Genomic DNA, 25280 nt, shown 5'->3' with positions numbered 1-25280 from the left:
TGCCAACTGAGAATGGTGAAGCCTAGCTATGTACTTCCTCTGATACATGTGAATCCACTGGAAAACACTTGGAGTAAAGCAATAGCTGTCGTTTTCCACATATATGAGCTCACAGGTGCCCACAATTGGCTAGTGTATGTGATTGATGGGGACAAAGTAATGCCACACCTCCCATGAAGAGTGCAGGGCCAAGTTTGATCTTGATGATAGGGCACTCTGGATGATAGGGTGAAAGCTTTTCTGTTGTGTGTCACTTAGGAGCTCTCAGAGATTCTATTTAACCAAGCTTCCTATGGTCAGGCATCATCCACAGTGTGAAGCCATGAGTTGCCTCAATAATGTATAAGCAGTTTCTCCAAACAATAGGAAATACTATATGTTATAAATGCTGATATATAAAAATGTCTTAATACATTAAACATGACTGGATGGCTATGCTGCATTGTATTTTATAAATGTGTACAAGACAGAATTGGTGCTTTTATCTTTGGTATAAAAAAGAAATAAATACTGCTTGATGTATACTAGTATGCAAAACAATATGATATTGATATTGATATGAATGATACTTTCCAGTGGTGGTTTAGTGATAAGCACATTTCTCTCTGGGGTCGGGGGTTTGAATCCCACCTGTTCCCTGAGTGTGCAGAGTTTGCATGTTCTCCCTGTGCTTCGGGGGTTTCCTCTTGGTAATCCGGTTTCCTCCCACAGTCCAAAGACACGCATTGTAGGCAGAAGGGCTCAGCTTTCACTGACTCCAACAAACTTTCCGAAAGAACGGACTGTAATATTTCAAGTTCAAGAATGCCATTTCCACCTAAACAAATTGTACTGCAGATCTGCACATCTGGCTGAAGACTGGCTGTACAGACAGTGTCCCAGCACCAAACAGATTACACCCTATTTAAACGATAAGCTCGAGACATTGCAAAACAAAAGACAACTGAAACCTGAGACTACCCTACATAAATCTTTGGCAAGAAATCCAGAAAGTGTATTACTGCCTTTCATAAGAAATTTATATTACTTTATACTTGATAAGCTGCAGGGAAAGCAGATAAGAAACAGACACCCTGTACCATAACTCCATGTATGTGATAGGTTGATGCATAATCCTTTAAATATAACCCACAACACATTTTAAAAAAGTTGACGTATTATTACCTCCAGCATTTCTTCGCAGCTGTACTAGCATAATCTTTAAGTAAAAGTATCAGCAGGGTGGTGCCACAGCAATTATCACACCACAAACACATGGCCTAAAGAATTTACCGCTCTCTGTACACACAATAATAAACATGTGAACCTTTGAAATGCATAGCTAAGCAGATAAGATAAGCCAGTTTTACAGGATATTATTCTGTAAACTACCCACAGCTTCTGCTGTTCAAAGGTTAACCCTTCAACACAAAAAAGAGCTTCATAAAAGTGAATGGGTTAAGGAGGGTGTGGGTGGATGTATGTATGACTACGACTATTAATTTCTGTAGAATTTCTGTTTGTTTTATTACACATCCATCAAACACTTTGATATTTGCTCTACTTTGCTCAGTGTTACTATTTAACCATGCTTCTCACGGTCAGCATCAGCCACAGTGGGAAGCAGTGTGAGGACGCTGGCACAATATTTGCCAACCATTAAAGTTAAGCACTTCGTTGTGACCCGGTCTTCAGGAACTTTATGCTTACGATGATAATGAGCAAAGGTGTGATAGTTAGTGCGATCTGGAGCTTCGCATCGAACCCCCTCATTAACTTGAAACATGTTAACGAGTTCAGGCCGTACCCCATGAATAGTCTCTAAGGCGAAGGCATGGCCGTAATCTTGCCTCATAATTGCGGAACCATTCTCGGAAAGCCAAGATAGTACTACAGAGGCTGTCGTAAAGTTTTCAGCCAGGCCATTGTTTTCAGGAAATATTGCAGTAGTATCGATGTGTTTGCTTGCTCTTGAACTGGAGAGTTACCTTTCTGAGAGCCAAAGATCTGAAGAGAATAATCAATAAGGCTGAAGATAAAGATGAAAGCTAGGTTTCTTGTACTGGATATCTTGTTCCATGGGGCAGTTGAAGTCTCAGGGACTTAAAGTGATGATATAAAGCTGTATAGAGGGCTAGTTTCAGGCACAGACTCTGAAATTTGGTTCTGGGGAACCAATGTATTTGCATAGCATCAGGTTTTCCCTAGGCCATCGATACTTGATTGAGCTCCTCAGCTGGTTACCATTCATGAGTTGAATCAGGTGTGTTAGGAATATGGAAAATGTCAATCTGTGCAAAGCCAAAGCTGATAATTATACTAACAGCCTGTAACAGGTAGTAATCAGATTCTTATTATAGCTGCCAGGTTTAAACACCCTGCCATTCATTTGGAATGCCTAAACTGCTTATAAACACCACAACTAAAATAAAATTTGGCCACTCACTTTATTTACAATAAAGACCTAACTCTATTTCAATCCGGTACTTGTTCCTCATTTCCCCCACCCAGTCCAAAGACATGCATTATAGGGTGATTGGCATTTCCAAATTGTCTGTAGTGTGTGAATGTGTGTGCAATTGTGCAGTGGTTTGGCAGCCTGTAAAGGGTTTCCAAGTTCCTTGGGATAGGCTCCAGGATCCCCTGGGACCCTGTGTAGGATAGGTGGTATGGAAAATGGACAGATTCTAATTCTGATGTCATCTCTGCTAGTTACAGATCGATATCAGTTTCTAAACCTTTTTGCATGTCTCTACTTAGCTCTGCGTAATATGCTTTCATCCTGCCTGACTCAATAAATGCAGCACCACAATTTATTAATTACAGCTTAATTACAATGTATCTCATTAGTATCCTCAACTGTCATTAAAGTCATCCCCTGTTCCCGTTCTCCCCTCACGCACTAGCTCTCAGAAGGCCTCCAGATTCTTTGTAGACCTTTACACTCCACCTGAGTCTTACGACACCAATAAACTTGTTATCAGCTCATGAAATGATGGCAAACAGGTGAGCGCAGGTTTCTCCATAAGTCAGTGGCAGAGATTAACGGTGTTCCCTCTGTGGTAAGAGGGCTCCCACCACTGTTTCAGTTCCCAGTCTGCATTTTTTCCCCCACTGCACTCCAAAATCATTACTGGCAATTAGCGTTCGTCAGGGAAGACAGCAGCTGGATGTAATTACAGGTAGCCCCTCATTACTCCTGCATGCACTGCGGAGGATGAGGGAAAAAACGTGTTGGGCAAGCTGCTGTTTATCCTTATTTATTTATTTTTCCAGCTAAATGTTGTGCTACTTACAGTACAGCTATTGTGAAACAAGTAGTGCAGGTGCATGGAGAAAATGAGAAATGTGGTATTTTGGTCGAAAAAAGTTTTGACATTCTAATATAGTGTTTACCTTTATTGTAGAGTTTCTGGGCAGAAGGACAGGAGAATACACATGGATTTGTCGCCTTCACACTGTTCTTTATGCCCGGATGGAACTGATCTTATATTTTTTGGTGAGATAGCATAAAAAGAGATACCTATTTTCTGAGAAACCAGTGATCTTGACCCCTTCTGATCTCCAGACCTGCCCAATTTATCCTGATGCCCTTCTGGTTGGCGTTCTCATTACTTGGAAATAATGCACTGCTGAGGATGGCCATATACGGACAGACTAAAGATCAATGTGATTACTGAGGATGGTACCAACCATGATGACGTGATATGAACAGTTTTGTTACGATGGCTGAGGACTACAATTGCTATGATAGCTTTAGGACTGCAATTGCCAAGAACAGTTTTGTCTCCATCAGTGAACAGTTGATAACTTCAAGAAAACAGACTTCATGTGAAAACTATAATGAATATCCTGGTTACACAATTGCACTTTTTGACCATGTAGTACACAATTATAGAAGGTGTCACACAGATGAGAATGGGTTCCCTTTTGAGTCTGGTTCCTCTCAAGTTTTCTTCCTCATGTCATCTCAGGGAGTTTTTACTTGCCATTGTCGCCTCCGTCAATGGCGCCTCCGCCTGTCGCTCATTGGGGATGAATTTATACATTTCAAATGTATATCCGGAATTTATATATTTCTGTAAAGCTGCATTGTGACAATGTCAATTATTAAAAGAATTAAATTTATGTTATGTTTTGGAATAAAGTATCTGAGACCAGATCAGCACCATAAGTTGTCAGTTGGGTTACTGATCAGAAGGTCGGGGGTTCAAGCCCCAGCACTGCCAAGCTGCCATTGTTGGGCCCTTGAGCAAAGACCTTAACCCTCTCTGCTCCAGGGGTGCTGTATCATGGCTGACCCTGCACTCTGACCCCAATCTCCTAACATGCTGGGATATGCGAAGAAAAAAGAATTTCACTGTGCTGTCATGTATAAGTGACCAATAAAAACTAATTATATAGATACAAGTTTAGCGATCGGAAAAGAAGATGGGAGGGAGAATGAGTTTAAATGTGACATGATGTCAGTGATGGTGAGTGAGTGAGAATGAAACTTTTAGGATTGAGCAATGCATTATAACACAATGGCATAATAAGAAGAATATGGGGCAAGCTATTACACACACTTTAGTAGATAGGTACCTGTATTTGTGGTTTCTAGATTTTAAGTGCTTTAAGTCTGTAATGCCTTACTGGGTTCATGCCAGTACCAGACCTCTTTGTTCAAACAAATAAACAAAAAAAACAAAACAAAAAACAACACTAAATATACACTTCTGACATCTGAAAAACAGGAAGATAGATAAATAATTCACCTCCTTCACATTCATTACAATTACAACTCTAATTCACATGCATTTTCTCAATCACTGCTGATGACATGATATGAATCTGACAAATCTATTGGATGTTTCATGTCTAATCACCTGACACGACTGACTAACACTGATAGGCTCCATGAATTTACAGTCTGGGTTACAAAGAAATCAGCCCCGCCTTGCTTTTTCATACCATTCTGTGTAACCTTCATACAACCATTGCTGGTGCTGTTGTGCTTGGTTCCACAAAAGTCTGATGTAATCCTCCGTAAGACATTAGTTAACAGTGAGTAATGCTAACATGTGGATGCCAATACTGTAAGTAATACTGTGTTATACTGATGTCTTTTTTATCTTTGAAAGACAGTGGCGTGTAGGCCTGCTAGTCCATTTATACCAGCTGTCCATGCATGACGTACCAACAAAACATATTAACATAACATAATGCATTTTTCACGAATGAAGTAAACTACATTTTCCAACACACCACAAGAAGCTCTTTTAAAACACCTATCAGCAAAAGGCATTCCATCCTAATCACCTCAACAGAATATCTCTGGTGGTAGAGAACTGTACTGTGATGTCAAGGTGAGCCAACTCATTAAACTGTGCATTTCTTCAGCATTACTCACTCCTCCAAATACCTCCATCAAGCACAAACCATAGCTGACTCACTCTAAATATATTTCAATGAATCCACTGGTTTCTATTGCTTAGGTGTGTGCTTTAACGAGTTCTGGATTTGTGAACGAACATTCAGTTACAATGCCCTGGCAATGTTTCAATTTGTAACACATAACTGGATGGTAGTAGCTAATCAATAATATATGACAGCAATGCTTGGTTTGACGCTTGGTATTTTGTTTAAAAAAAAATAAAAAATCCACAGGACTGGACCCAGAGCTCTGAAGTAAGAAGCAATCTTCCTCAACCCTCATAGAGTGCTCTGCTGTTGTGCTTACCTTACCAGAAGAAATGAGGTCATGACATTGATTATAAGATAAAGGTTGAGCACTGGGCTAACACAGGATTAGCATGGCAGTCTTTAATTTGCAGGTCAAGGTCAGACCAGCATGTTCACTCAAAAAAAAAAACAAACAAACAACAACAAAAAAAACCCAAACCCCCTTGTTTCTTTTATGCTTTAACTGCTCCTTGCAGATTTTTAGCTACACTAAATCTATACCTTCTCTTATACTGTAATAACAAAAATTTCAAAACTCAGCAGTGTTAATTTAACTGTTTTTGTACATCACGTTATCTTAAATTTAGCTCTTATGATGAAGGCTCCGCCCACTTGGTACTATCACATAATGTCATATATCCTTGTCAATGTATGTGTCATTATGATATATGGTACATCAATATTCAGAACCGAAAATCTGGCACTCATTACATTTTACATGTACATTCCTATATTCTATTTAGAAAGATATTACAGAGGAATTTCCCGAAATGTTGATATGTAATTGTTGAACTTACATTACATTTTACGTTGAAACAGCCCATGTTGTTTTTCTTGGTTAAACACCAAATGCATTATTTTCTAACAGGATGCTCTGTGAAATTCTTTCTCTTGAGAGTGTATTCACAGTGAAATTAAAATTAAAATTCTAACAGCATCCCAAAACGAGATTTTTGGTTTGATTACATATGCAAATGCATGCATATTTAATTAGCTGAAATCTATTTGCATTCATAAATGTACATTTTTTAAAAATAAAGTTCCAATACAAAAATTACTTGTTAGAATATCAGCAATCAGCTGGCAAAGATAATAGGGTCCATCCATCTTCTATACTGCTTACTCCATTTCAGGGTCACAGGGAAACCTGGAGCCTATCCCAGGGAACATGGGGCACAAGGCAGGGTACACCCTGGACAGGGTGCCGATCCATCGCAGGACACACAAACACATTCACATTCACACACCCATTCATACACTACGGACACTTTGGACATGCCAGTCAGCCTACCATGCATGTCTTTGGACTGGGGGAGGAAACCCCTGCAGCACGGGGAGAACATGCAAACTCCGCACACACATGGTCACGGTGGGAATCGGACCCCCGACCCTGGAGGTGTGAGGCGAACGTGCTAAGGCATGTACTAATCATAAACGAATGAAGAGCTATGACGTGAGTCTTATGAATTCATGTGTGAATAACAACCACTTTAAGTACATGTTAGTACATGTTTGTTAGTTAATGTATTAATTAACACATAGAGGTAAACTAAATCATGCTCCATAAGAAAGAATATGAATTAAATATACATATTTTCATATTTTTCATATAATTTGTCATATACAGCTGCACACACAAACTTCAATGGATGACTAAGACTCATGTCATAGTTAAGGTTAGCTCTTCATTCGTTCGTGATTAGTACATGCCTTACCTCATAATTATTTAATATTTTAGTAAGTATTAATTCAGGTATTAGTGCATGATTATATATGTACTGTTATTTTAAAGTATATTGGAACTTTATTTTAAAAAATGTTACATGTATGAATGCAAATGAGGTTTCAGCTAATTAAATATGCATACATTTGCATATGTAATCAAACCAAAAATCTAGTTTTGGGATGATGTTAGAATTTAAATTTTAATTTCACTGTAAATACACTCTCAAGAGAAAGAATTTCACAGAGCACCCTGTTAGAAAATAATGCATTTATTGTTTAATATCTGCAAGAAACAACGATGCTAACTGAAATGCATTGTTGTCAGACTGTTGTTCAGGAGTCTCCATTCAGGATTAGTTTAGAACAGTAGATTTACTTTATCATAACAGGAAATCATTTCAATGCATCCTCTAAATATGAAGTATCCCCTAAGCGGAAGACATGGTTCTGGACTTGAGGAAACTATCTTGTAAATATTGTTTCACTCATCTTCCCTGATGAATTTCTTCTCTCTCTCTGGTCATCCCAAAGGCCCTGATGTTGTCTCGCTGAAGAGAAGAGTTCTCTCTCCCGTTTGAAACACTTTTTTTCATATCTACCCAGCAAGCTGGCGGCGAGACAGTTCTTAATTTCTATCACATTTCTCAGTTCCACTGTAGCCCGGCCAACGCAAACACAAAGGACAACTGTCACGTTAAAAAATGTGGGAAAAGAAGGCTGCTGGACTTTTTTTTTTTCATCTAGTTTGTCCAGTTTTCCTTTTTATATCTCGCCACGAAAAAAGTTGGAACTGAATAAGAAATGGTGCTTTAGAGGAAAGATCAAGTGTGTAACAATTTAACAGATGGATTGCTGACTAAATGAGCAGCTGATACATGGATAGTATTTATACATCATTGGCAGTTAGTTCCAGTGTGTTAGATTATTTGATATATGGTTGATATAAAAAAATATTTTCCATGAGTTTAAAAGCACTAAATAAACTGACACAATGTTATGGTCAGTAAGTGTTGAAGACTGTATCCCAGGCCTGTAAGGGAACCAGTGTTAGGTCTGTAAAACAACAATTGCTCAGTTGGATTGGATTATATTCTGTCTTACTTGTGTATTTATGTTTGCATGAATGCATGTAAATATCCATTTGTATTAAATGCAAATCATACATAGGGGTAAATCAAACATGCTCAGTAAGAAAGAATATGAATTAAACTTGCATAATTTAAAATTGTTTATATAATTTGACATACAGTATGCAGCTGCATACACAAACATCACTGGATACAAACTGTAATTTTGTATAATAGAGTATGTTGGTCTTCATTATTGATATGCAGACTTAAGCATTGGTATCTGTTTATTTACAAATCTATTTTGAGTTTCATATCTTTGCTCCTTTACACAACAGAAAATGGCTGGGGTATATTATTTGCGTTCACGGAACTTGTATACCCGTCCGGTTCCCTTTGCACGAACTGAAATAGGAAAACAAGCTGCAAAATGATTTGAACATGCAGACTTTTGTGTCAGTGAACACTTTTACGTTTTTGATATATGAGCTGTTGAATGAAGAATCAAATTGCAAATGTTTTTAATCGTGTATTGATATTGTGATGTTTTGTAACTGTGACTGTGAGACCTTCCGTGGCTGATCATTTTGGCCAGGTCACTTCTGGAAAAGAGATTTTTTAATCTCAGAAAGTTTTTTTTTTTAACCAGGTGGTTAAATAAAGGACAATAAAGGATGGTGCTGGATTACTTTCATAATTTACATTGATTCTCCTTATTATTAGTGCGTATTTCTATAATTGATAAGGAGGGTCAATGTAAATTATGCATGTTTAATTCATATTCTTTCTTATATTCTTATAGAGCATGTCTGATTTAGTTTGACACCCCTACGTGTTAATTAATACATTAACTAACAAACAGGTACTAATTCCTTAGATTTATATAGCGTTTTCTAGGCACTCAAAGCACTTTACATGATAATGGGCGGGGCCTATGAAACTAATCTATGAAATTATGAAACCAACATGTACTTAAAGTGGTTATTATTCACGCATGAATTCTTAAGACTCACGTCGTGGTTGAGGTTAGCTCTTCATTAGTACATGCCTTAACAAATCATTAATTCATATTTATACAAGTATTAATTTAGGTATTAGTGTATGATTATTCATGTACTGTTATTGTAAAGCGTTACTCAATATTGTTAAAAAATACAACCTGTTACAGAGAATGCGCAAAGCTCTCTTTCAAAAGTGTTTGGAAGATTTTTCTAACCTCTGAATGTTACAAAGTGCTGTCAACGGAGACTCCTTACAAAAATAATAAATAGTAAATAAACATCTCCTCATGGAATACTCCACCATATCAATGATTACATGTTTTGTTTTGTTTTAAACCTATTTACGTGCGCTTCCGCTATACTAGTCCTTGTGTAAGTTACTATGATAGAAACCTGTGATTTGCCTTGCAGCCTTTCCAGGAATGCACTTCAGGGCTACTGTAGACTAGTATTGAGATTATTAACACAAATCATGCATTTAACATTCAGATAACAGCTGAGCTTTCCATCACTGTATGCGATGCCTTGCTTTTAGAAAACTATGGAAAAATAAATTAATCAAGAAGCAATGTAAGTCTCTAAAAAAATCCTGTGGCATTGTGGGAGTGCTGTGATGACTTGCTAGCACACTCTTATGTATTTCATACCGGCTGCTCATGTTGCGATGATCCACGAGGCTCGACTTGAATTACGTCACTGTTTCGGCTTATCAGACTTATAAAAGTCATAAAAAGGCAGAAACAGTTATAGATGCTCAACCCTGATCCAAACAACGTACTGATACACTGTATATAATGTGTTATTTGTATAATGAACTGGGCTAAAGTAGCGTTGTACACATTTTATATAAATATGAAATTTCTGTTGCTTCAAATAGAAACTGTAGAAGTTATGATAATAGAATTAAGAAATATAAATCGCTAATAGTCTTGTGTTCATGGGGAGGTTGCATGGATGTGGTACATATGAACATAGGCTACTGTATGATACATATGAAGGTGAAATAAATAGATAGTTTGCTTGAACCAGTGACCCACTGACAGGTGATGTGAATAACATTGATTATTTCGTTACAGTGGCACCTGTCAACAAGTGGGATATATTAGGCAGCAAGTGAACAGTCAGCTCTTGAAGTTGATGTATTGGAAGCAGGAAAAATTGGCAAGCGTAAGGATCTGAGTGACCAGGGCCAAATTGTTATGGCTAGATGACTGGGTCAGAGCATCTCCAAAGTAGCAGGTCTTGTGAGATGTTCCTGGTATGCAGTGGTTAGTACCTACCCAAAGTGGTCCAAGGAAGGATAACCAGTGAACCAGTGACAGGGTCAAGGGCGTCCAAGGTTCATTGATGCAGGTGGGGAGCGAAGGCCTGTCTGGTCCGATCCCACACAAAAGCTACTGTGGCGGAAATTGCAGTGGTACATGGCCCCCTACATGGCAACAGTATTCACTAATGGCAGTAGCCTCTTTCAGCAGGATAATGCGCCCTGCCACACTGAGAAAATTACTCAGGAATGGTTTGAAGAACATGACAAAGAGCTCAATGTGTTGACTTGGCCTCCAAATTCCCCAAATCTGAATCCAGTCGAGCATCTGTGGGATGTGCTGGACAAACAAGTCCAATCCATGGAGTCCCCACCACGCAACTTACAGGACTTAAAGGATGCTGCTAACATCTTGGTGCCAGATACCACAGCACACCTTCAGATTTATATATATATATATATATATACTGATATACTGTATATATGCACATAAAAACATACAAAGTAAAGCACATACATATAATGTACCTGTAAAAAAATGACATGTTAGGACCTGAGTACCATCATACAGCTCTGCACGCACATGCACTTCTTTAAAAAAGCCTATAAAACAGTCAGAGAGAGTGAGACAGGCTATGATGTTAGACAGGTACACATGTTTGTAGAAGCCACATCAGATCAGCCACAAAATGAATAAAAAAATACTTTGGAGACAAAATGGCTAGAAGAAAAAACAGTTTTTTAGACAAAGACCCGTGTATGTAAGAAACTGAAAGCGATAGACAAGAAACAGAAAGAATGAAAGTGCAAAAGAAAGACAGAGAAGAAAGGGAGGGAGGTGTGGGTGGTGAGTAAAACCAGACCTGAATCTCAATGGGAGGTAAAGGCTGATCATTTATAAAAGGTAAATGCTGTCAGGACGCGGGGCGTTTAAGTAGCGCCCAGCCTCAGGTGTGATTTATGAGCACACTGCGGGGGTTATAAATCATGACGCAGCCACTGCCTCACACTCACACTGCATCACAAAACACACACTGCACAAACACCGGACACCACGGCAGGAGATGGATGGAGGTGCAACGAGTGAGTGAAACAGAGACAAAGAGAGAGATGGAAAGTTACTTTAGATGAAGTCTATCAATATGATTGCATAGTCTAGACAGAATAAATAGGCCTCTCTGACTTGCTCTATTTCTCTCTGTCTCTGTTTCGCTGCCTCTTTCTCGCTCACACTCTTCTTCTTTGTCTTTCTTGCTCTCTCAGCACTATGTGATTTCCACAGTCTGGCACAGAGACGCCCAATCATTTACAGCTAGAGGGGCTTCTTCAGGTTGGGTAGAAAATGAGATCTGTCTGTAGCTCTTTATATTCAGTGCCCTTAATTACCTGCATAATTACCTCCCAATAACCACAGTCACACAGCAGCAATGTACAATTATGTCAAAGTTACAGTGATTTTACAGTAAATGTTAGTCAGACCTAGGCTAAACTTAATCTGTAGGTTGCTTTAAAAAAAAAAAATTGTTCCTCATTGAATCTTCCATGCACATCATCTACCCTTCCTTTAGCTAAATATATACACTCAAATAGAAAAAGAGTTCTTCAAGGATTCCTAAGGCAGTTAAAGGTTTTGGCTTTCTAGAGATATTCTACTTGGAGCTGTCTTTGAAAGGGAAATGCTCAGGGAACCCTTAAGGATGTTTGTAAGGAGATAGATAGATAGATAGATAGATAGATCGGTCGATCCCTCCAGGATTTTGCGATAGCAGAAATTAAGGCAAAATCAAGCACACTCCTCAATATTTGGAAGAGCTTGCGATTTTTAAAAATTACCACAGGTTTTCTGCAGCTTTGGGCCAAGTCATGTGACATCATCACACCACTCATTCAGTCAAAGCCCTCTTCAATTCACATGTGTCAAACATGAGTTCAGCTCAAAGGTCTCATTTCATTACTGTGAAAGACTGTGCAAAACAATTTTGCGTGATTACAATTTTGTGCAATTACAATTTTGTGCAATTACAAGTTTGCCAATTCAAGTAGTTTCCGCAAAAGCACAAAAAAAAACCTCTGCAAGTTGCATTGCAACTTTTTTACAAGCCGCTGCAAAATCAAGCATTTTTGGCTGCAGAAATCACAAAAACATTCTGTGAAATCCTGTGCAGACTGATAGATAGCTAGGTAGATAGCTAGATAGATATACAGTATCTCAAAAAAGTGAGTACACCCCTCACATTTTTGTAAATATTTGATTATAACTTTTCATGTGACAACACTGAAGAAATGACACTTTGCTACAATGTAAAGTAGTGAGTGTACAGCTTGTGTAACAGTGTAAATTTGCTGTCCCCTCAAAATAACTCAACACACAGCCATTAATGTCTAAACCGCTGGTAACAAAAGTGAGTACACCCCTAAGTTAAAATGTCCATATTGGGCCCAATTAGCCATTTTCTCTCCCCAGTATCATGTGACTTGTTAGTGTTACAAGGTCTCAGGTGTGAATGGGGAGCAGGTGTGTTAAATTTGGTGTCATCGCTCTCACATTCCCTCACACTGGTCACTGGAAGTTCAACATGGCACCTCATGGCAAATAACTCTCTGAGGACCTGAAAAAAAGAATTGTTGCTCTACATAAAGATGGCCTAGACCCTGACACTGAGCTGCAGCACGGTGGCCAAGACCATACAGCGGTTTAACAGGACAGGTTCTACTCAGAACAGGCCTCGCCATGGTCGACCAAAGATGTTGAGTGCACATGCTCAGCATCATATCCAGAGGTTGTCTTTGGGAAATAGACGTATGAGTGCTGCCAGCATTGCTGCAGAGGTTGAAGGGGTGGGGGGTCAGCCTGTCAGTGCTCAGACCATACGCCGCACACTGCATCAAATTGGTCTGCATGGCTGTCGTCCCAGAAGGAAGCCTCTTCTAAAGATGATGCACAAGAAAGCCCACAAACAGTTTGCTGAAGACAAGCAGACTAAGGACATGGATTACTGGAACCATGTCCTGTGGTCTGATGATACCAAGATAAACTTATTTGGTTCAGATGGTGTCAAGCATGTGTGGCGGCAACCAGGTGAGGAGTACAAAGACAAGTGTATCTTGCCTACAGTCAAGCATGGTGGTGGGAGTGTCATGGTCTGGGGCTGCATGAGTGCTGCCGGCATTGGGGAGCTACAGTTCATTGAGAGAACCATGAATGCCAACATGTACTTTGGAATGCCTTCGGAGACTGGGCTGCAGGGCAGTATTCCAGCATGACAATGACCCCAAACACACCTCCAAGACGACCACTGCCTTGTTAAAGAAGCTGAGGGTGAAGGTGATGGACTGGCCAAGCATGTCTCAAGACCTAAACCCTATTAAGCATCTGTGGGGCATCCTCAAATGGAAGGTGGAGGAGCACAAGGTCTCTAACATCCACCAGCTCCATGATGTCGTCATGGAGGAGTGGAAGAGGACTCCAGTGGCAACCTGTGAAGCTCTGGTGAACTCCATGCCCAAGAGGGTTAAGGCAGTGCTGGAAAATAATGATGGCCACACAAAATATTGACACTTTGGGCCCAATTTGGACATTTTCACTTAGGGGTGTACTCACTTTTGTTGCCAGCGGTTTAGACATTAATGGCTGTGTGTTGAGTTATTTTGAGGGGACAGCAAATTTACACTGTTATATAAGCTGTACACTCACTACTTTACATTGTAGCAAAGTGTCATTTCTTCAGTGTTGTCACATGAAAAGATATAATCAAATATTTACAAAAATGTGAGGGGTGTACTCACTTTTATGAGATACTGTATAAGGCCACTGGTTCTGTATCTGTCTTCATCATGCTTCAAATATTTATAACAGTATCTATTCAGATTTAAACCCAAAGTGGGTGTGGCCTAATGGAAAACACTGGGGGAAAAAATGCAGTGGTAGACATTCCAGCACTGATAGCATGGTCTGTAAATTCTGTCTCTGACAGTTCCTCAATCTTAGTTACATCACTCAAGTTGATCTCGTATAGAGATGTGCATGCGTTTTTAATCACACTCACACAGTTATTATTCTTGCTAATACCTGCCCACAATATTTTCAAATGAATTTTAATTGGTCCCAAAATATAAACAAACTAGTACCCTATTTTAAACCAAGAATGGATGGTGTAAATGCATCACACAGCTCCACACATTATGGTCTTTGCTTGTAGTACAAGCATCGTATCTGGATGCTCACTTGCACTCACATTAAAGTAAAAACCTCCTGTTCAAGCAACTCTCCCAATGCATACCTGTAGCTTCAACCAGATACTCTGTGGAAATTTCTGGTATGCTTTCTAGAAAAAAACAAAAAAACAACAACAATGTGTCTCCTAGACATATCTGTATTTGTATCTGTTTAAACTACATTATTGTTTTTTAATCTATTCGAATCCACCTTAACAGACAGAAAGACAGACAGACAGACAGATAGACAGACAGACAGACCGACCAAATGAAAACTATCAAATGCTATTGCAAAATTTGCAGCATTATTTCTCTCATCATCTCTTGCCTCAATAATTTTCTTCTACCAGCACTCATATAGAAGTTATTCTCCTAAGAGTCCTTACAAAACACATCTGATAAAGACGCGGCCTGTGTTCCTGAGAGCTGTGTGTTTGCGAGCGTGGGAGTGTGTGCGTCACTGCCAGGTCACTTGTCCCTTGTGATGCAGATGATGGATGCATTGTTGGCATTCTACAAATCTCGCACTGAACGTTCTCTTGTCAGATGTTTCTTTCACATAATAGCTCCTGATGGATTAGAGTAATGAACTCTTCCCACCCTTCATGCCCATCATAGTTGGGTCTTTGGGGTGAGTCATTGGATGCAAAAAAAAAACAACAAACAGATAGCCTTTTGTTGTCTTTGTAGAAGTTCTTATTCTGCTGATCTACTGATCTTTCCCATGTCAGAGTAATCACTGAAAATGCTTGCGCGGAACAGGCAGTGCACTGTTTATTAAGGATTTATTATAATGGAGCAAGTCAGGGCATTATGTGAGAACTATGGGTGATGATATGTAATCACAGTTATGTGTCTCTATGGGCTTCTGCTGTGTTTATACTTACGATGAACATGCCATTATGAGAAAATTGCATCGAATTGAAAACAACAGGATGTTTTATAGAGCCAGTAGTGATCATTCCCATGGTAAGTCCCATGTATGAATCCTTTTTGATGATTCAGATTCTCAAGGCCACTGATCTCTCACAAAAGAGAGCTGCACACCTGCAGAAACTGTAGTATAAATTGTATATGCTGAATGTAAGGGCATGTGTGTGGGTGTATGGTGCACACACCCATGTTTAACGAGAAGCTTTTGCTCAGAGATAACAGCTCACTGAAGCTGTAATCACTCCCCTTGCCACCACTCCTCCAGATGAGATGAGCCTTTTAAGTGCTAGAGCGAGGTCAAGATGCACATGGGGGTCATGGACTTGACTGACCTACGGCTCCATGGCCCGAGGATACCCGAGGTGCACTCCCGAGTCACGTCACATTGATTTGTGCCCAGCCATTATCTCAGCCAGGGAAAATGGATGGTGTTAAATCAGAGTGATTGACAGACAGCATACTTACCTAGCATTTGTTGAATTTGGGTTGTGGGTTGTTAAATATTCTAGTAATTAGTAGATTGAAGTTGCTATGCATACACACTTGAATTATTGTTTCAGTATAAATAAATTGTCTTTTTTTAATACATATAAAAATAAGCCTATATTTATTCCTATTGCCATTCAACACTCACATATTAGGATGCAGGGGTGGTATGAATGTGAAAAAGTGTTGGTTGAGCTGCAAATAGAGATGTAACACAGGATCTGACCTGAATTGCTGCTGATATGTTGATTTCCCCCAGGAGCTCCTCTCTGCCCTTCTACACTGTTTTAGATTCCAGAGGGAGGTCGTTAATGCATGGCCCAGCCAGCCGGATCCATATGTATGACCAAATCCTCTCAGCACAGTGAAAATGGTCTCTTTTATGTTTCTCTCCGGAGGAGTAAGAACAAGTGCATTGTAAAATATCATTGAGGACACAGAGTAATACAAACATGTTCTGTTTTGTATGAATCATAGTGTGTATACACCAGAATATTTTTACATTTGGCTTTGTGCTTTTTTTTTCATTTCTTTTTTCTTCACACCGGATAGTACTGTTGTGTAATATAAATGATCGTGTATTTGCAATATGACTGCAACATTACATTATTGTAGGTACAGTACATGATGAACATGTGTAAATAAACCCAGAAATTAGGACAGCACATGTAAATTAAGAGTATGATGGTATAGTGGTGGTACTCCAGGGTCCCTGGTTTGATCCTGAGCTCGGGTTAATGTCTTAGAACGAATGGAGTCCCATCCAGAGTGTATTCAAGCCTCGCTCGCAATGCTTCCAATTAGACTCTACCCCAACCCCAACCAAGATAATGTGGTTACTGAAGATGACCGTATGAACGAACAGTATATTGGTATTAATGTGTAGCATGAAAAGGATTGGAAAAATCATTATCACTATGATGCACAGTTTGAAGCTATTTTTTTCTCTTTCTGACAAACTTGATCCAGCACATCCTTGATAATTAGCTGATAAGTAAGAACAGGTGTGCAGAGAAAACTTCAAGCTTCAAACTAATGCTAAAGAATTCTACTTTATACCTAGGTGATACTGATTATGGCAACACTTATTCACTCACGCACCTTATTAAATGCTATAACATTTTTACAAGAGACTTATCTATGTCTTTTTTTTCCAGAGAAAACTGCATTCCATATTGGTTTATCTGTGGGTAGGAAAGATTCTAAGAGGCATGTTTTTAAAATACTCATGCAGATAGCCTAAATAATATAATCTTTGCACTGCAGGTGGAATTTCACATCATCTGCTTTGAAAATGTTATATTAGAAGTATACCGCAATGTTTTGTATATATTGCAAGGCTCTATTCATCTATCTATCTATCTATCTATCTATCTATCTATCTATCTATCTCTCTATCTATCTATCGTGGTACTTGAAAGTTTGCGAAAATTACAATTTTCCATATTTCTGCATAAATTCGACCTAAGACATAATCAGATTTTCACCTAAAGTCCTAAAACTAGACAAATAGAACCCAATTAAACAAGTGAGACAAAAATATTATACTCATTTATTTATGTATAGTCATTTATTTATTGAGGAAAATGATCCAATATTTTATATTTGTGAGTAGCAGAAGTATGCGAACCTCTAGGATTAGCAGTGAAATTAGAGTCAGGTGTTTTCAATCAACGGGACAAGAATCAGGCTTGAGAGAACGCCCTGTTTAACAAGGATCTATCAAAGTCTGATCTTCATAACACATGTTTGTGGAAGTGACAAACACAGGGGATTTCTGAGAACCTCAGAAAAGAGTTGTTGATGCTCATCAGGGTGGAAAAGGTTACAAAACCATCCCTAAAGACATTGTCCGTAGTGTGTGTTAATGCGTGTGCAATTGTGCCCTGCGATGGGTTGGCACCTGGTCCAAGGTGTCCCCTGCCTTGTGCCCCAAGTCCCCTGGGATTGACTCCAGTCTCCCCCACAATAAGCAGTACAGAAAATGGATGGATGGATGGATAAATCGTTTATATCTTACAGCTCTAAATGGCTCTAAATACAACAGCAAGCTATCCCGATAGTCATTCATAGCTATTAGTGGTAAATGGTCTGGTAAATGGTCTGCACTTATATAGAGCGCTTTTTTAACCTTAGCGGTTCTAAAGCACATTACACTGTTTCTCATTCACCCATTCATACACACTCACACACCAATGGTAGCAAGGCGCTAGCTTGCCATTGAGAGCAACTTGGGGTTCAGTGTCTTGCCCAAGGACACTTCGGCATGTAGAGTCATGTGGGCCATAATAATAATAATAATAATAATAATAATAATAATAATAATTCTAGGCCCTCATAGCGCTTTGCATTGTATGGGGAGTGGGGATCTCCTCACCACCTCCAGTATCTAGCATCCATCTGAAGGGATGGTGTCTTCAGACTGGGTAGAGTTCATATTTATTTGAAACATGACTTTTATAAATTAATAGGAATCCTACAACGATAGACCTATAAATCCCCAAACAAAACTAGGTAGCTGATGCAGAACAGAGATAGCAGAGATCTCACAGCAAAGCTAGCTAACAAATTAGGGACAAGTATGTCAACCTTTAGATCTCTCCAGCTAGCTTTACTGTGAGACCTCTGCTAACAATAGCAAGAGTGTCATACTTGTCATCCATGTGTATTTCTAGCTAGCTTAACTCCGAGAACAGAGTTAACAGAGTTATTACAATTTTTTTATTTATTTTGTTTTTGTAAGGTTCATGCCTGACATTTGTGCCATTGTAATCATAAAATCATATTTTATCTTGTACAGTTATAACACTGTATATTTGTGCAGAAACCGGCTATAATCTGTTAACATTAAATATATCCTTTTCCCTGCTGCTGAGCCTTATCTGCTTGTGCCTCAGAGTTATCACAGATTTTTTGTCAGTGTTCTGGAAATGAAAATTTGATGTGAACCTGCCGTGCTTGGATCTCCCATCTGCGACATTTGGCACCTGTCTGTTAGTCAGGTAGAACAGGTGGGGAGGGGGGGATAGAGAGAGACGGAAAGTAGAGAGAAGGCGATGCAGAGACTGACTCACACCATGTTCTGTCTGCTGTGGATGGATACAAATGATCATGTGTGCTTATTACGCTAGCTGGTATATATATTAGCATCTTCCCATGTTCAATTAGCGGAAAAATGACACCATCGCTCTGAACCCAAGTGGAGGCTCACGGCCACTTTGGCTGTAAGAGAAGTTGAGTCTGGGCAGCCCATCTCTAAAATCTGGAATCATATCGATCCTTGTTTAACGCAATCTTTTAGATCTTCTCCTCAGAAATGCCACCGACACCATAGTTCTCTCCTGTGCTTCCTTAAAAAAAATGTTCTTGATTCACTTGCCGTTCCCTTCTCATGTCTTACTTGCTGAGAATCTTCATCAGCCACATTTATTTAGAGCAACTGATATTCAATATTCATACAGCAGACAGCAAGTGCTGCTGTGGGCTTGAGATAGCAGCATCCCATAGCCCCCAGTCCCCCTTCATTGTTTCGTGGTAGCACGACTGCTTTACGCTAAATCATTTTCCCGGAACAAATTGCAGTATCTAACCGGCGTCACAATATATATTCGTCACATCAGGGCACATGACGAGAGCAGGCCAGTCAGAGGAGGAGAACTCCTGGAGATCAGGTCAGCAGCTCTCATCTTCAAACCAAGCAGAAAATTTAATTAATGCTTATGCTTTAGGGTTTGGGATGCAGGGGGAAGATACTGGCTTTCATGTAACGAGCAGGCCGTCCTATCAGCAGCAGCCTGCTGTCTTTTTGTGCTGCAGAGCATGCTGGGGTTTCTACAAATAAGAGGGAAAACTAGAGATTAATGCAGATGCAAATTAAGCAGATTAATGTCTGACTAAAAACAGTGTTGTCCCTTTTTTTGCTGTCAAAATAAATGAGGTTTTCAATTGTGCTGGGGAGGGTGTGATATTATGTGATATTACATATATTCCTATATGTATTTTAGAATATATTTGTTCATGCTGAAAAAAAAAGGCATTTGAAGCGCTCTCACATAGCAGGCGCACACAGCACGGACACGAGAAGTAAATCAATAAGAGTGCTGTTTGAAAAAAAAATCTTCAAAACACAGTCGATGGATTAAATCGATTTTACCTTTGAAAATCTCTCTCGGAAACTATCTTGTCGCTCGATTGTTTCGCAGGTTGAAATGGAGTGTTATCGACTGCCTGTGCTGATATAAGAGCTATTGAAGAGGCATGAAGGTTGATCTTAGAAAAAAAAAAAAGGGAAGCAAATAAACCTTGAACTGATTTATGTGTACTTCTCTTAAAACACTCTTTTACCTGTCTTTCCACCCACCTTAACCTAATTGACAAACACATTTCCTGATTAAAAAAAAAAGAAAAAAAGAAGAGGTTAAGCAAATGCCTTCCACCTCCTACTTTGTAGACATTTTATTGTACACTTTTTTTCGGTGATGGAGCATCCCTGTGGATATTACCATCACTTCAAAGAATACAATCCCCACACTCTCCAATTTAGCACATAATGACGGCCTCTCGAGTAAGAAGGGCTGTAGTTGAAACACTGCCTTTCCCTTGTGTATGAATATGACAGCTCAGTATTAATGATGCCTATCACGACCAGGCTATGCCTCTCTAGAAGTCAAGGAGTGCTGGGAGTCATTTCACCCAGTTACTAGCCTCCATCTTCTCTGTTCCTCAGCTCCTGCTGCCGCCCCTTTAGCTGGCCTTTTAAATGCAGCGCCTGCTCACTGGGAGCCATCATCTCCAGTTAAAACAAAGGGGATTCATCAGACCTGTCTGTCCCTCCCCTTACCATTCCTCGAGACTAAATTACGCCCCGAGTGCCTGGCTGGAGGTGCTGAAAATAAATGGGCCCAGATATAATGGCTAGAGCCTATGGCTAATAGTCCTGGGAGAGGAGGGAGAGGGAGCAGGAAAGAAATGAAGGCAGAGCGAGAGAATGAAAAAAATGTCTGTATTGAATATAGTTGTGCTGGAGGGGCATTGAAATGTGTCCTTGTTTCAAATGAATACTTCTTTTGCCCTCTATCTATCTCCTGCTTCTTTTTTTTTTTTTGGAAACAACCGTCTCTCTTTGCTCCTCCATCCTTCCGGTCTACCTCAGCTTGAACCTTTACACCTCTCAGTGGTACAGATGGTTTCATTTTCTACGAGATAAAACCACGTTAGTTGGAACTGATTAAACAGAGAACAACATCCCCATCTGCCATTTAGGCCCATATAAAATTGCTTGGGCAGATGCTGACATCTTTGGAGATGATTGATTCACCTCTGAATGGAGGGAGGTGGGGAGGGGTGTTCTCATAGGATTCCAGCTGCCCGTTACACACACACACACACACACGCACACACACACACAAACACACACGGTCACTTCACCAGAGCAATCACTGGCTGCCTTGATTGGACTCGGGCAGGTGAGTGAGAGCCGCTTTAATCATCAGTCCTTGGCCTGATAATTCCTCCTTTGTGGATGTGTGTGTGTATGTGTGTGTGTGTGTGTGTGTGTATCTGTGTGTACACGGATATGTGTACGAGAAACAGTCCAGGCTGATAATAGTTCACATTTAATAAACTTGTTATCTTTGCTTTCAGTAAATAATTAGATGTATAGATATCCTGTTTTTTTCACTGTAACCTTGCTAATCTCTTTCTCCGAACACTCGGTGTGCTTTTGCATCTTTGCAGCACCTTTTACACATTTTATTACCTTTATGACATCAATTCACTCTCATTTTACAGCATCCTCTTCTCTTTCACTGAGCTCACATTCAGTAATTACTTGTAAACACTGGTGCATTTTAAAGATCCAAACTTTAAACGTAGCAGCAGGTCCAATCAAAGGTAACCACATCCAAGAGCTCATCAAACTGGAAATTTGGTCCATGCTAAGCAATTGGGTCGTTCGTTTAAGCTCATAGAGCATGTGATGATGGCTGAATAATGTCATGCCTGGCCAACATTACAATATGTATAAAATCTTAACCCAATCCAATGTTGAAAAATGTGAGAGACCCCATTTTTGTATATATATATATATATGTATATATATATATATATATATATATATATATATATATATATATAACAGATGTGTTTTTGTCTTCAGGTGTCCTTCAGTCACATTACAAGATTTGCTCAGAATCAAACATGACACGCTTCGAATAAAACATGACGTGTCCCAACCCTTAAAACCTGGGATCTTACAGAATTTCCTGTTAGCAAACGTGACTTTGGATCAAAACCAACATTGTGGATGACAACCAGGCACAACTGTTGTATAAGCATTTTGCAAGTGGGGTAAAAAGCAGGACATGAAGCCATGTATTAAAATATGTATGTATATATATATATATATATATATATATGTATATATATATATATATATATATATATATATATATATATATATATATATAAAGCTCATTAGTTGGTACTGGGTATTTTATGCATGACATAATGCATAACATTTCATACGAGACAGTCAGAATTCCTTCTACACCTTCTCGTTATTCAGAATGATATCCTATATAACTCGGAATAATCAGGAAGATAATACTAGCCTGGGGGGCACGGTGGCTGGGGTTAGCACGCTTACCTCACACCTCCAGGGTTTGGGGTTTGATTCATGCCTCTGCCCTGTGTGCCTGGAGTTTGCATGTTCTCCCCGTGCTTTGGGGATTTCCTCTGGGTACTCCGGTTTCCTCCCCCAGTCCAAAGACACACGTTGTAGGGTGATTGGCATTTCTAAATTGTCCATAGTGTGTGATTGTGCCCTGCGATGGGTGTCCAGGGTGTCCCCCGCCTTGTTCCACGAGTTCCCTGGGATAGGCTCCAGGCTCCCCTCTGTAGGAAAGCGGTATGGAAAATGGATGGATGGATAGTTCTAACCTGAAATTGGGACACCTGTTGCAGTTTTGGGGGGAGGGGCAAATTGGCCTGTAAATTGGTGTGATTAGCCTTGTAGTGTGTGTCAGGCATTACCCTACATTCACACTAGCAGATGACTAATTGCTCATAGTTTAGTAGTTTGTCCCTTGTGAGCAACTGCTACTGTGGTCGCTTGTGGGCATGCACTTTCCAATGTTGTTTTAGTTCCCATGACCATCTGTAGTATAGCTGTGTATAGCTTCTAAAGCTAACAAAAAAATAAATTTAACAATGCACTAATCAGTGTGAAAGATTTGTTGTTTTACGTAATAAAGCCACAAGCTATAATATCTAATATAAAATCTTTATTGCTTTGTTCCAAGCATGATCTTTTTATTGTAATGTCTCTATACATGTTTAATGAGAGAATATAGAAAACAGGATAAGATGAAAAGCCGGTTATACGTTTTCTAAATGGGAACTAACTGCAGGTAGAAATTACAGTTGTGAGTGAGGAACTGAAGAAATGTCATAACACATGAACAAGAGGACTGGACCAAGGAATTTTACATAACTAAGTTTACATGCACATCACATTCCGTTTAAGGTCTATATTTGGGTTGCAGCCATATTCCGAATATGATGCTTATATGTGTACAGGCATCGAGATATTCCTTTTTACATGGTTGTTGTAAGTATGCCTGAGTTGCCATGAGTATGATTGGATTTTCTGAATAAGGTGCTTACATGCAGCAAATTTCTGATTAAAGCAGGCATATTCCAGGGGCGGGAATCAGAATTTAGGGAATCAGAATATTGTCTTAATCTGAATAAGGCAATCAGATTGCGACTAATTAGAATATTGCCAAATTCCGAATAATACTAGAATTTTTATTTTTTTTGGACAAAAGATGTTAACATTTACATGCGAATACTAAGTGCCTGTGTTACAGTGAGGAAGATAGAAAATCAGCAGAGAAATTGGCAGTTGACAGAAGAGGAAAGACAGGAAGACTTGACAGAACCAGAAAAATAAAGAAAGAAAAAAATCATTATGATTGTAGGTGTTAAGGTGTTAATGTGTAGTTTGTATGTATGTAATAAATGGGCGCGTGCTGTAGTTGATGGTTCGGATGTATGCATCTATGCATGTGTGCGTGCATGCAAGATCATGTATGTATGGGCAATCATAGAGTAACTGTATGAAATGTATAAAAAAAAAAGAAAAGGAAGAAGAGGAAAAAATAATAAAGAAATAAAATACATTTATAATGGACTGCCCCACACCGCACGGCCCCATGAGGAATTGGTCACTAAAAGATACTGCCAGGCCCAGAGCATGCCCATCATCCCCACCCCCACCAGTTGCCCCCATCTTAGGCTTGGAATATTGATGTCCCTGTAAATGTAGTCATTGAGCGAATCGTTTGGATTTGTTGTTTTGCGACATCGTACCTAATTTGCATAAAAGTCTTCGTTCGAATGTCGCGCTATCGCTTTGTCACTTGCTGTCGTTAATGAAATTGCAGCTCTGTGTCGCACACGTAGATAGAAAATGAATGGTTGTCTGTCGCGTTGTTTCTTGCTAGTGTGATTGTAGGGTTAATTGGAGAAATAGATCTATCAGACATAGACTGTATCTCATTTTCACAAAGGATTGATAGACTCTTTAATTGCCATTTTACATATAAAATACCTAACCACTATCAGGTCTGTCAGCACTGGTCTTTCAGCTCACCACTGGTTAATTTGACATTGTGGGGAAGTCTATTAAAGGGAACAGCTCTAAACAAGTTTATCTCTGTTCGGGGTTATTTGTTAAGGCCAGACATGGAGTCAGGCGAATTTGCATATTAATTAAATGTGGAGCTGCAGCAAGAAGGTAGTAGTCTTAAGTGTAGTTGTCTGCAGGCTACTCACCTGCACATAAAGCTATGTGATTTGTTTTATCGGGATATTGCTCTAACTGTAGGGCGAGTAATCATATTCAAACCCACACATCTCCTTACATAAGCCTACAAGGCTCCGTGGCTGTAAAGACAGAAAGAATGAGAGATGTTTTTTCTTTCTTTCTTTCTTTCTGTAAATGTAATCCAAGCCTCCAAATGCTGCTTTTTAAGTATCAGGCTCATTTTTATGTTGTGGTCTTTGAACATAGTTTTTTTCATGTCCGCTCTCATCTAGTCAGTTATACGTGTGCAAGTAGCTATATTTTAGGAGCTGAATGTTTCAGAAAGATGCTTTATT

This window comes from Ictalurus furcatus, chromosome 9 (genome assembly GCF_023375685.1).
Source record: "Ictalurus furcatus strain D&B chromosome 9, Billie_1.0, whole genome shotgun sequence".
NCBI lineage: Eukaryota > Metazoa > Chordata > Actinopteri > Siluriformes > Ictaluridae > Ictalurus > Ictalurus furcatus.
Note: the sequence above shows the minus strand (reverse complement) of the source record.